Here is a 12842-nt window from a genome sequence, read left to right as displayed (position 1 = left end):
TTTGCTCTCTCTATTTGAGAAGATTCGCCATTTATATTCATGATTGCAATATGCAATGTACAATTTTATGCTAATAATTGCTATCACTTCTACAGTGCTTACTATTTGCGAAGTACTGCTGGGTCCTTTTACATATAATTTCTAATGTATTCCTTGTCACAACGCTAAGATGTAGTTATTATCAATATCCAATTTTATATACATAAACACTATTTTATACAGAATCAGTGAGTATCAACTAATCTGCTCCAAGAAACCATGATTTTAGCTATTACATTTATTTGTCGCTCCTCAAAAGAAAGGAAAAAAAAATCCTAGACAACTTTCAATTTTAGAAAATGAATGTATTTTTTATTGAGGTATGATAATACTTTCTCACCAAGTTCTATTTTCTTTTTCCTTAACAAAAAGTGACATTTTTACAAGTCTTATATATTATAAAGACACTCTGCTGAAACAACAACAAATATTTGTTTAAAGGATTTTGGTGCTGAAGAAATAGAATAAACATACCCCACCCTATTTCTCTCATTGACTGTAGCTATAAATCCCAGGTAGAATCCATGGACAACTCTGAATGGTAAGTGGTAGCAGCAAGAAGAGAAATGAAGATCAGAACTTCAACTTCCCTTGAAATGAAAGTGAATTTCCTTTTTTTTTTTTTTCTCCACATAAAGGTAGCTAAAAACCCACATGTGTGCACTGGATGTTGATAAAAGAAGCTCCAAGGGCACCTCTCTCCATCTAGTCTGAGCAACAGGAAAGGGTCTCTCTCTGAGTCAGAGAGAGTGAAGAAAATCCTCTTTTTTTCTCTTCCCCTTTCCTGCCACCACTACACACTGGCAATATGATACTGTAGCAGCAGTGATAGCAGTGATAGTAGTCACTTATCTAAAACTCTTTCTTTTTTTATTAAAGTGTATTGGGGTGACAATTGTTAGTGAAGTTACATAGATTTTAGGTGTACAATTCTGTAATACATCATCTATATATCACATTGTGTGTTCACTACCCACAGTCAGTTCTCTTTCCATCATCATATATTTGAATTATCAAAACTCTTAGCAGGCGAGAACGCTTCTTCTCTCTGAGCAGAGAGACTATGGTTCAAAGAACATCAGACAAATTACTGTTGCTTTTTTTCTTTCTCTGTCCTCATGCAACAGTTACCAGAAAAGTACATATCGAGCAAAGGAACTTAAAATATAAAGTAGAAAACTAAACAAAAATGTAAGTAACACAAAAAAGTTGGAAAAGATAAATAGGGGGAAAAAATGAAAGTGTAGCAAATTAAAAAAAATTAATAAAATGTTAGTAGTAAATGAAACATCAAGAATTACAATAAGGGTACATTATTTAAATATACCATTAAAAGATAGAAATATCTGATGTAGATTTAAAAAAGAAACTCATTTACGTGTTGCCTACAAATATGATGATAAATTTATGTTTAAAGTAAAAGGATGGATATATCATTGATATAAACACTAATTAAAAGAAAAGTGGAATGGCTCAATTAATATCACACAAAATAGCTTCAGAGCACAGAATATAACCAGGGGTAAAGGGAAATATTACATATTCATCACCAAGAATAAATAACAATCTTAATATGTATGCACTTAAAGAGCTTCAAAATATACGAAGCAAAACTAGTTAAACTGAAAAGAGAGATGAAAAAATTCACAATTACAGTAGGACAATTCAACACTTTAGTCTCAGTAATCAAATGAACAAGTAGACAGAATTAGCAAAAATATAGAAGTGAACTAACAACATCATCAACTAATTTGATAAAATGACACACTCCAAAAATAACCAAAAAATACACAGTTTTCTTAACTGCATATGCAACACACAGCAAGATAAACCATATCCCGGATCATAAAACAAATTTTAATAAATTTAAAAAAGAATGAAAAATAAAAATATCTTCTATGACCAAGAAGTAAAGAATAGATGAAAAAGATAATTAAAACTTGAGAATTAAATATAGTTTTAAATAACCCATGGGTCAATGAGAAAGTCTCACAAGAAATTAGAAAATATTTTGAACTAAAGTAAAAGGAAATCATGAAAAAACACAAAATTTGTGGGATGCAGTTAAACAATGTTTAGTGAGAAAATTATATTATTCCATGCTTATATTATAAAAAAATAAAGTTCTCAAATGAGCAATCTAACTTTCTACCTAAAGAAACTAGGAAAATATAAATAAATAAACTAAAAAAAAAAAAAGAACAGGATAATGAAGAACAGAAATCAATTCAATTGAAAACAATAGAGAAAATTAATACAAACAAAACTTGATTCTTTTTAAAAGGATTAAGAAAATTGATAAATTGCTAGCCATACTGCCAAATAAAAATTAGAAAAGAAGCAAATTATCAAAACAATGTTACTGTTGGTAGTTTACTTACAATACATCTTATGTACATTAATCTATACCTGTTGCAGTTACATTCATTGTAATTTAGCTTACACTTAAAATATCCAATGTAAAGAATAAGGATTTACAATATTCAGGCTGAATATTACAAATTGAATTCATCAATTTACTCACAAATGATTTACCAGTGTAGCTATTCTGCCAACACGTTCCTCTCTAATGGAGCAATGGAATCAAAATTATAAATGGAAAATATTACAAAGTAATAAGTCTATGAAATTGACAAAGACATATCACACAAGTTTAAAGAGAAGTTTAAAAGTTACAGTGTCGCAGCAATGTTTCTAAAATGTAAAAAATGTAAAACCCTTCTACATCGAAGAATAAAGTTTTCATTTCTTACAAAATAGTACCTCATATATCATAAAGCACAGTTGGTCCTGCAATCTTACAAAATAATTAATTTTAGCAGCTGGGCATTGTTGGAAAGAAATTCAAATGAAATAATTTCTTCCATTTCATTCAGCAATGTTACTCTTTCGAGAGAAATTGATGAGACGGCAAAAGATATTTGAAAATGAGCTGTGTCGTAGTGATTGAAGCCAAGCAAATTTTAAATTCAAGTAAGAGAAACCTCCTGGGCAATAATAATAATGTATTCCTGCTTGCGTAACATTATTGAAAATGGATTTTAAAAGTCTGGTTTGTTCGTATTTAAAAACCTCAAAAGTAATTTTATTGAAAGAAATCCCTTTCCAATGTCATCACTGTATAACAAATGAAACATGAACAAGAGAAATAACTATTTAGCCAAATGAATTTATAGGTAACTTTTCAAAAGGATTACCAGGTGTTTTATCAATCCATCCTTCATCAACAGCATCCTTCATCAAAAATGCTTAGTCACCGAGCGTCTTAATGATAGACCCCTTAAATCAGTTAACTATTTGGTTGTGAGCATTATTATTAAATTTGAGCAATCTTTTTTTTTCTTTATATTCCAAAGATATTGTACTTCAGTATTGTTTAGAAATTATTCACGTATTAGTTTATTCTGTTTATGAATTTAAGCTTAAGCTTGTCAAAGGATATTACAATTACTTCTCATAAAAAGAATGATTTAGGCTGACAAAATTGAGAACCACGACACTATAACCTCACCAAAAGCATATTAATGTAATTGTAAATATTTTCCAAACCATATCATTTAAAAAACCTCACTAGCAGATAAACTTTCGTTTCTTAAGTTACTAAAGTAGATACTGCATATATGTTAGCCATTTGGGTTTTCTGTCCTCTGAATTATCCTCCACTCACACCACCTATACTTTGACAGAAAATTTGAGTTTTATTTATAACTATTTTATAAGTACTTTGTATATTACATAGGTTGAGACTTCACTATAATTATAGCAAATATTTTTGTTTATGTATCACAGGTGTTTTAATATTGGTTGTGATTTTGTTCTATAGATGGTTACCAAATATACCATACATTCTTTGTTTATACTTTCACTGCAGATATCCTTAGGAATTCCCCACGTAAATTTATAAATATTTTGATATTTTTGAGTTTTTAAATTATGGTTTTATTTAATATATTCAACTTCATTTACCTTCTAGCATTTATTTTACAGAATAATGTAAGGTGTGATTCTAATTTTATCACATAATTCCTCCCATTTACTCCTTTAACTATGAATATTATATTCTAAATCCATATATATATATATATATATATACATATACATGTATATGCAAGCAATATACAAAATAAATATAGAAACAAGCTATATATATATACACACACATATAAACAAGCTATATATAAAATATATAGAAACAAATCACATATATACATGTATACATATATATTTTATATATTAAATATATACATATATATTTTTATACTTATTTTCCCAATAATCCAGTCATCCTTGTTCTGGTAACACACTGCTTTAAATATTGTGCTTTAAGGTAACTATGTAGTATCTGGAAGGCCATGTCTCATTCATCATTATCCTTTCTTTGAAATCATTAGCACTGGTTTCTCAATCATTTCATTTTCAAGTACTTTGGGATAGTCATACCAAGTTTATGAAAACACTTAAGAGATTTTGTAAGACTATATTAAACTTCTATATTAATTTAAGATAATATACACAATAGTCAGCCTTTCCAGTAACTTTTGTCACTGGAAATCTAAATCATCCATGTCAAGCACAAATTGTGAAACATTTATTGATAAAATAAGTATACGAATAGCTACATATTTCAAAATGTATTGATTCATTTCAATGACCTGATGCTCACAAAAAAATACTACCAGTTAGGAACACATGACTAAGTAGTTTGGCTCTTGAAAAAGTTAAGACACAAAATCTCAACTCCGTAAGAACTAGTTTTTATCTTTTCAAAACAAGTTTTACAAAATTGTTAGTTGACTAAGAAGAGTTAATTCTAAATAGACAAGCAGAAATAGAAGCTCGACAGAGAAAGGAACCAAACACAACCCTTAAATGACCAACCTAAGGATTCAGAAGACAGTATTGAGACCTAACTGTGTGAATATCATACCTCGATACAGGCATCTTCTCCTCAAACAAACAAAAATTTTTGTTTGAATGCCATTCCAAGTGCATTCTTCCAGCTCCTGATATACTACTATTAGACTACCCCAGATTCTGAACCAGTCTATTCCATATAATCTGCATCTCAACTTTGACGAGTTCAGTGCAAAGAAGGTGACTGATGAAAAGGTAATGGAACCAGTGGTTTCAGAATAATTATAACACATCATCCATTAGCTTGCCAAAGTTTCCTTCCAGATATCAATCTGCTAGTTTAATAAAGGAGGTAAAAAAAAAAATCAAGACCCATTACTATCCCTATATAAGAGCCTTCAGGGAGGAGAAGAAATTCCTCAATCTAGCATGCAAGGATATTCTATAATGAGTAGCAGCTATATCTATGAAGTGAAGGTCAGACCCATGGCATCAAATCCTCTGTCGCTTTTCCTCACAGACACCCACTAACAGCCCCAAGGCAGCATTTTAGAGCAGGAAAGTGCTCCAGCAATGGTTAATGGAACTATGAGTTTTCCTCATTGGGAATAGCCTTCTGAACTAGAAAACAGGCAAAACTAGTCCATTATCGCTCCTTTGAGAGGGGTGTGCTTTTGTGGCTTCAAAAAAATAGCAATGCAGAGTTGGAAAAATAATAAAAAGTCTTGGGCTTTAGATAATAACATGCATGTACTTGGTAATCAGTTTAATGAACGCTTAGTAAATAAAGGAACTGTACGCAAACACATGTATCCCTGAGAGACTAGGGTAAAAGACACATGACAAGAACAAAGAAGACCTTTCACAGAAGCAAAGGTAGGTGAGTCATTTGCCCTTTCCTATGACTCTTGTGTATCTGTTGAAGAATAGATCAAGCCAACTCACTTGCGCAGTGGGCATATTTGTGAACATATTTGAACTGTGTTTTCTCTGGCCTCATGCGAGTTGCATTGGAATTTTGGCCATTATTTTCTTGTGGTGAGGGAAAATATATTGTTTGAATAAAGAACTGACTGCAGCAGATTGCATATACAAAGAATTGACCTCAGTATGAATGACACCTTCCTTAGTAAAAGGGCCCCTGAGGTTTGAAAGGTGAAAATTTCCTCACTCTACTCATCCTGAATATGCTGTTTTCTGAAAAACAAATTAAAAACAGACAACTGAATTTTTTTTTCTGCATACTAAATAAAGTAGAACTTGGAGTTTCTGAGAATTCTCAAAAATAGAGGGAATAACACACACACACACACACACACACACAGAGGGATGTGTGAAAATTGTGGAACGAGGGAGTGGCCAAGCAACAAGCTTGTGCCCAGAATACTGATTACCAAAATGGCTTTAACAGTCACCTCAGCTTCATTCAACTTTAGACAGGCTTCTTCTTGACTATGGGGCTCTGACTTCTCTTTTCTTAAAACATTTACATTAGAAAACTTGCAATTATAATTTTTCTGCCTCTTGGATATGCGTAAATCTTAATCCAGCCTCTTGCCAGTATTGCAACCCAGGATTTCTTTCTCAAGAACCTAGGAACCATCCTTTTGAAACAGAATCATCAAGAATGGGTACATACCCAAAAAACCTGGAAACATTTATCTGTAAAGATATATGTGCTCTGATGTTCACTGGAACTTCATTTATGGTGGCCAAGATATAGAAACACGCAAAGTGTCCTTCAAGAGATGATTGGATAAAGAAGATGTATTATACATACACAATGGAATACTATTCTGCCATAAGAAAAGATGAACTTGTGCCATTTGCAACAACATGGATGGATCTTGAGATTATTATGCTAAGCAAAATAAGTCAAACAGAAAAGGTTGAGAACCATGTGACTTCACTGATATGTGGGATATAAAACTGAAGGCAACAAAGGAACAAGACAAATAAAGAAATAAAAAACTCACAGACACAGACAATAGTTCAGTGGTTACCAGAGGGTAAGGGGGAAGGGAGAATAGAAAGGGGTAAAGGGGGTCAAATATATGGTAATGGAAGGAGAACTGACTCTGGGTGGTGACCACACAATGTGATATATAGATGATATATTACAGAATTATACACTTGAACTCTATGTAATTTTATTAACCACTGTCACCCCAATAAATTTTAACTAAAAAAAAGAGAAAGAGCCCCTATCTTCCAGTCTTCATGAGAAGATAGGAGCCTAACTTTAATAAGGACAAATTAGCCTACTAGGAAACACAGGTGGCCTAATCACATTGACCAACATCTCTCCTGAAGTCCCAGTATTTTGCTACTAGCTCCCGCAGTGCTTAAAAGCTCTCTCACTTGTGTTTCAGTAGCGTTGAGTTCAGTCTTTTACAGCAATGGTCTTGAATAAAGTCTTTCCTGACTACGTAACTCTGGCCAGTGTGATTTTTCTTTTACACTGAGGACAAAGTAAACCAGTGAGAAATTTCCAGTGGTGATAATACCCAAAGAAAAATGTGTAATATTTGATTGTAAATAATTTATATGCCATCCTACCGTGGGGAAATGTTTTTTCTCCAAGAAAATCTGTGGTAATGATTGCTACCTACAACTTCCCTTTTTAGTGGTTCTTTGGAAGATAGAAAATGTGGGGCAGTGGTTAGCAGGGATGAACTTCACAGAAAAATGGGAAGAAGCATGAAATATGTCCTGACTCTGGAGAACATAAATACTGATTATTCACATAATTCTTGGTAAGGACCATTGAAAAGTAGGAGATTGGAGATAAAGGCATATTTCAGAAAGAGAGAGTGACTCCAGAAAGTTGGAGACCTTCTGTCAGGAAACACTGAGGTTGTACTTTATAGGCACAAAACTTCTGTCTCTGATTTTTTTATTGTAGCACCCAATCTTGGCATGGTTCTGCTTAGGGAGATTTCCTTGCTTCTAATAAGCTCTACAAAATACTTTTTATGAGCAATTTGTCCCTAGGAAAGGCTTCTTTTTATACTTACCTGGTACTATAAGTATCTCTTTCTATCATTGCCTCCTACATCTGTGTTCAAAGTACTGCATTGGTAGAAGGGACATTTTTATATTATCACTTTGAGACAGAAAATATAATTTCCAAGTTAGGATCTGAGCTAATCCTGTTGGGCAGAAACCAGGACAACATATCCTTCCTGTGTGAAATAGTTAAACATTCACAATATGTACTCTGGCCCAAACAGCTCACATATTTTTATTGTTTGTCCTTTTTGCAACTGTAGTAGCATTATTTTTAAGAAATCTAAGGGGGAAAAGTCAAAATAAAATATGAAAAATCTAGGTAGCAATCAAAACTTCATTGTAAAAAAGAGACTATTTCATTACAGGAAAGGCACATCTTTGGGAAAACTGATTTGTTGTTTCTTCAATATTGAACAGAATATATGGGTTGTAGTCCCAGATTTGTACTGGATGATGATATACTAGTTTAGAAAAAGAAATAATTAACCTGGTTGATATCTGAGCTCCCTTTCAAGTCTAAATTTATTTTCTAACTACCCATCAGTCTCACCTTTTTTCTTTTTTTCCCTTCCTTGCCTTTCTCGCTTCCTTTCTTCTTCCTTTCCCCGTCCTTCCCTCCCTTCCTTTTTTCTTCCCTCCCTGTTTCATTCCTTTCTTCTACCTTCCCTCACTCTTTCCTTCCTTTTCTGGTTTCAATGGCAAGTGGCATATTTCTATATCTCAAAGCAATGTATCAATGGTAAGCCACAACATTTTGAGAAAATACAGGGAAAATATTATAACCTCCACTGTCAACAGTGCAAAGCAGTGAAAATACTCTATGGAGGGGAACATCACCATGATATTTCTACAGTGGTTTTATGTTATTCCCTAGTGAGAAATAGATTTCCAGTTGGCAGAGGCAAGCAGATTCTTTTGAATGTACAGTATTAATTTAGTGCAATTACTATGATTAATGTTTTTAGAACAAAATTGTGAAGCTTTCCTAATGAATGAAGCTGAAATGTTTATCTTATATGAATGTTGTAGCATTGTATTAATATAAAGTGGAACAAAAAAAAAATGAGAAACATAGAACAGGCAAACCATAACTCTGAACACAAAAAATGTTGCTTTTAAACATAATTACCTCATTACTATAAAATTTCCTAAATTGAAATGTAGAAAGTTTACTTGATATTTCTAATTGATACACTATTTCCTGAGGCTTAAGTTCAATTTCAGGAATTAGAACTTTATGAAAGAAAAAAAAATCCCAATAAAAAGGCAGAGTTACAGATCAAGGCAATTAAAATAGCATCATTGTACAGTAAGAGATATAAATAAGACAGTGTGATACTTGCAAATACTAAAAAGTAATGAGCATTTCTTGCTATGTAAAATTTATCTTTAAGAAAAATGAATGCACTATAGTGCTGTGGTTAAGAATTGCGTTTCTGAAGTCAGGACATGTGAACTTAAATACAAGTTAACTTGTGTGGCCTCTTGCAAATTATTGATTTCTCTAAACCAGTTAAAATTTGGATTTTTAAGTATACACAAAGACTTTCTAAGGGCATGGCATTGGTGATTTAAGAAAGTCAATTTCCAGTCAAAGTATCATGCAGGATCTGTTTTCCCACCTCCTCTATAGCAATTGTCCATCTTCTAGTTAACAAATTAAGTGAAAATCTTCACCCAATACAAATCCTTATATGGCAAATTGTCCTGGGGCTTAAAAACTACTGGGTTGTCAAACAAATGGACAATTCAAATTGCTTGTGTGGTGAAGCCCTTTGAATAAAGGCACTATGCACCCATTGTAGGATTGAGAGCATTGTAGTATATTTTATTTAGTACAAGTGTAACACTGGAAATGAAATATTTTGAGTTTTTTTGGAAATTCTGAAATCAGATATATTACCAGATAGAAAATGGGGAATAAAGATAATTTTCATTTCAAAATCTTGCCTCTTCCGTGCATTAATTATTGTCAAAGAACATAATGCTCCTGAAGGAGAAACCCATCTGAGTAAAAGCAAAGAAAGCAGCAATAAGAAACACTGAAGGAAGTGGCCCCTCAGCTCACCCAGGTGACAGCTCCACTCCATGCCCTACATATTTCTATATTAATCCTCTCTCTCTTTCTCTCCCCCTCCCCCCAGATCTCACCACCCCTTCTCAACTGTTCACCCCTGTTTCCAATTAGGAGTCCTGCTGATCCTTTTGAAGTAAATACATGAGATTAATTTGTAATTAGTAGGTTCCATTCATAAGCTAAGATTAACTTACTTTTTAAAAATAGTTTGTCTGGAATAGGTTAAAATGAGTCTTTCGAATTTTATTCGCTTTATTAATTATATAACCAAAGCTATTCTTTATAGACAATAAAAAGAAAATACTTCTTTCTAGTTCATCCTAGATTAAATGGTAACAAATTAAATAATCACAAATTTGTTAACATGCAAATTAATAAGATTTTATTGAAGTTTTCTAAATGTCAGAAGTTGTTACACTCCTTCTTCATTGGCCAAATAAAGTAAGAATACCTAGAATACCTGAGAATACATTACATTTTTATTTTACCAAATAAAAACATAAGGAAAGCTTTTTTAACTTTCTATGATATGGTGGTAAATTTCTCATGTTGTGAAATGATAGTTTACAGTAAAGCTACTAAACAACGGTAACAAAATATTATTTGTTTTGTTGTTTTTGGTCTGTGTGTTTATCTTGTTTGAGAGCACTGCTCTTAAAGTTTATCTTGGTGTAAACACAAGAAGATATCTTTGACTCGACTCTATTCATACTCTTCTCAAAAGAAGCATAGAGTACATTCTGCATTCAGTTCTTTAGTTTGTGTGGTTTAAAAAGTATGCTAACATCCTCATTTTTATGTGTCATTGCTATAGAAAACAGAATAATTAAAAAGTTGGTGTTAAAAAAACAACAACAAAAAACCTTGGGGTAGGGAAAGAATCACCAGAGAGTGATTTTTGAAACTTGTTTTTATATTTTATGCTATCCTGTTGCATATTGCAGTAAAAAATGAAACACCTTTCCCTGTATCCAAAGTCATCCTATTAGCCATGATGTTTCCCATTAATAAGCTTCACGTATGAGACAAAATTCACAGGGAATCGATAACACCTCTTGCTTTTGTTTTTGTTTATGTTTTGCAAGGTCAGAGTTAGGTCAGACTTAGTCCAAGTACAGAAAACCAGAAAAAGGAAGAAATGGAATATGTGAACTATTCTGTGTACCAAATACATTTTCCTATTAAAATAGCAGCATATGGTCTCTAACTGCTTACAAATTGATGGGCATAAACATAGAAACTAGAGTAAATTAGAGTAGTACATACCTCTAAAAACAGAGTTGTAATATCTACTTAATTATTTCCGTGAATTAAATGAGTCTAGCAGCTGGTACTGTCCAGGGATGTTCAATAAATAGTGGTTATTAACAGTGGGGTAATCACCTCGTAATTTAACATGGGTACACCTCATGTTATGGAAACGTTTTTAGAACTTAGACAGACAGGCACACAGGGAGAACACCAGGTAAAGACGAAAGTTATGCAGCCACAAGCCAAGGACCAACCAGAAGTTGGAGAGGGTTTTGGAACAGATCCTTCCCTAGCCCCTTCAGAGAGAGTATTGTTCTGCTGACACCTTAATCTTGAACTTCTGGCCTCAGTAATTGTAAGAAAATAAATTCCTGTTGCTTAAAAAAGAAAGAGAGAGAGAGAGAGAGAGAGAGAGAAGAAAAAAAGAAAATGTTTTAATGAGCTAGAGAGTAGTTGTTCCTCAACCTTATTTTGCATTGGAATCACCTGTGAGGCTGGTTAAACGCAGATTTCAGAAATCTAATTTCCAAATTCAGATTTAATGAAATATTAAAAGCAAAAAAAGCTGAATATTGAAATTTGACAAAATGATTTCTTCACATGCAATTTTTATTACATTTATTGCAGGTAGTATTTTAGACTTATTAAGGCACAGATGATGTATGACCCAATCACCTTGGGCACTGACAGTATCATTTTGTGTTATGTCAGAGAACAGGAATGTTTTGTTAGCATTTCCCATTTATCTAAACTTACGATTTCATTTTTTCATCAATTGAGTCACATGTTGCTGTAGGCTATGCAACTTTTGTTGAAAGTCAGCAGGAGTGTTCTGTCAAATCGATATCTGATGCCTTAATGATAGTTCTACATTATGCATGAATCTTTCACACCAGCCTTTCTTGCTCAGAAGTGTCTTACATCTATTAAACGAGATTAGGAAATTTCTCCTTTCAGTTCCAATTTTTGTTTGGTAATGAGACCTTCTTTTACAGATATCCCAGAAACAAACATATCACAGCTTCATATCACTTTATGGGGAACTTCTTTCCTTAGGGCATGTAAAGCTCTTTATTGTTGATTTGCAAGGGTCAGAGAGTGAATGTCTGTTCAATTTTAGTAGGTGATATCAATAGCTGTAATTTACAAACATATCAGCAGTATATGGAGTTCAGTGCTCCATATGTTTGTAAACAAATGGCATTATTAATACTCTATTTTTAACTATTCTGGTGGTTGTATAATCCTTGATGAACTTATGTTTTCTAATTATTACAACTGGTTATTAATGAAGTTAAGCAACCTTTTAAATGTTTATTGCACATTTGCATAAAGTCTTTTTTGAAAATGTCTATTCATTTCTTATGGTTCTTTTTCATTTGGAGTGTCTTTTTTTCTTACTGATCTGTAGGAATTCTTCATAGTTTCAGAAAACAAGCACTTTTTTTTTTATTAGATTCATTGTAAATATCTTCTCCTATTTTGTGGATCCCCTTTTCACTATCTTACTTGTGCATGCGAATAAACAGAATTTCTTAACTACAATGCACTGTAGCATATGGATATTTTTCCTTCATGGTTAGTTATTTTTTTGTGTTCTGTTAAAGAA

This window comes from Rhinolophus hipposideros, assembly GCF_964194185.1.
Source record: "Rhinolophus hipposideros genome assembly, chromosome: 13".
NCBI classification, from domain to species: domain Eukaryota; kingdom Metazoa; phylum Chordata; class Mammalia; order Chiroptera; family Rhinolophidae; genus Rhinolophus; species Rhinolophus hipposideros.
Note: the sequence above shows the minus strand (reverse complement) of the source record.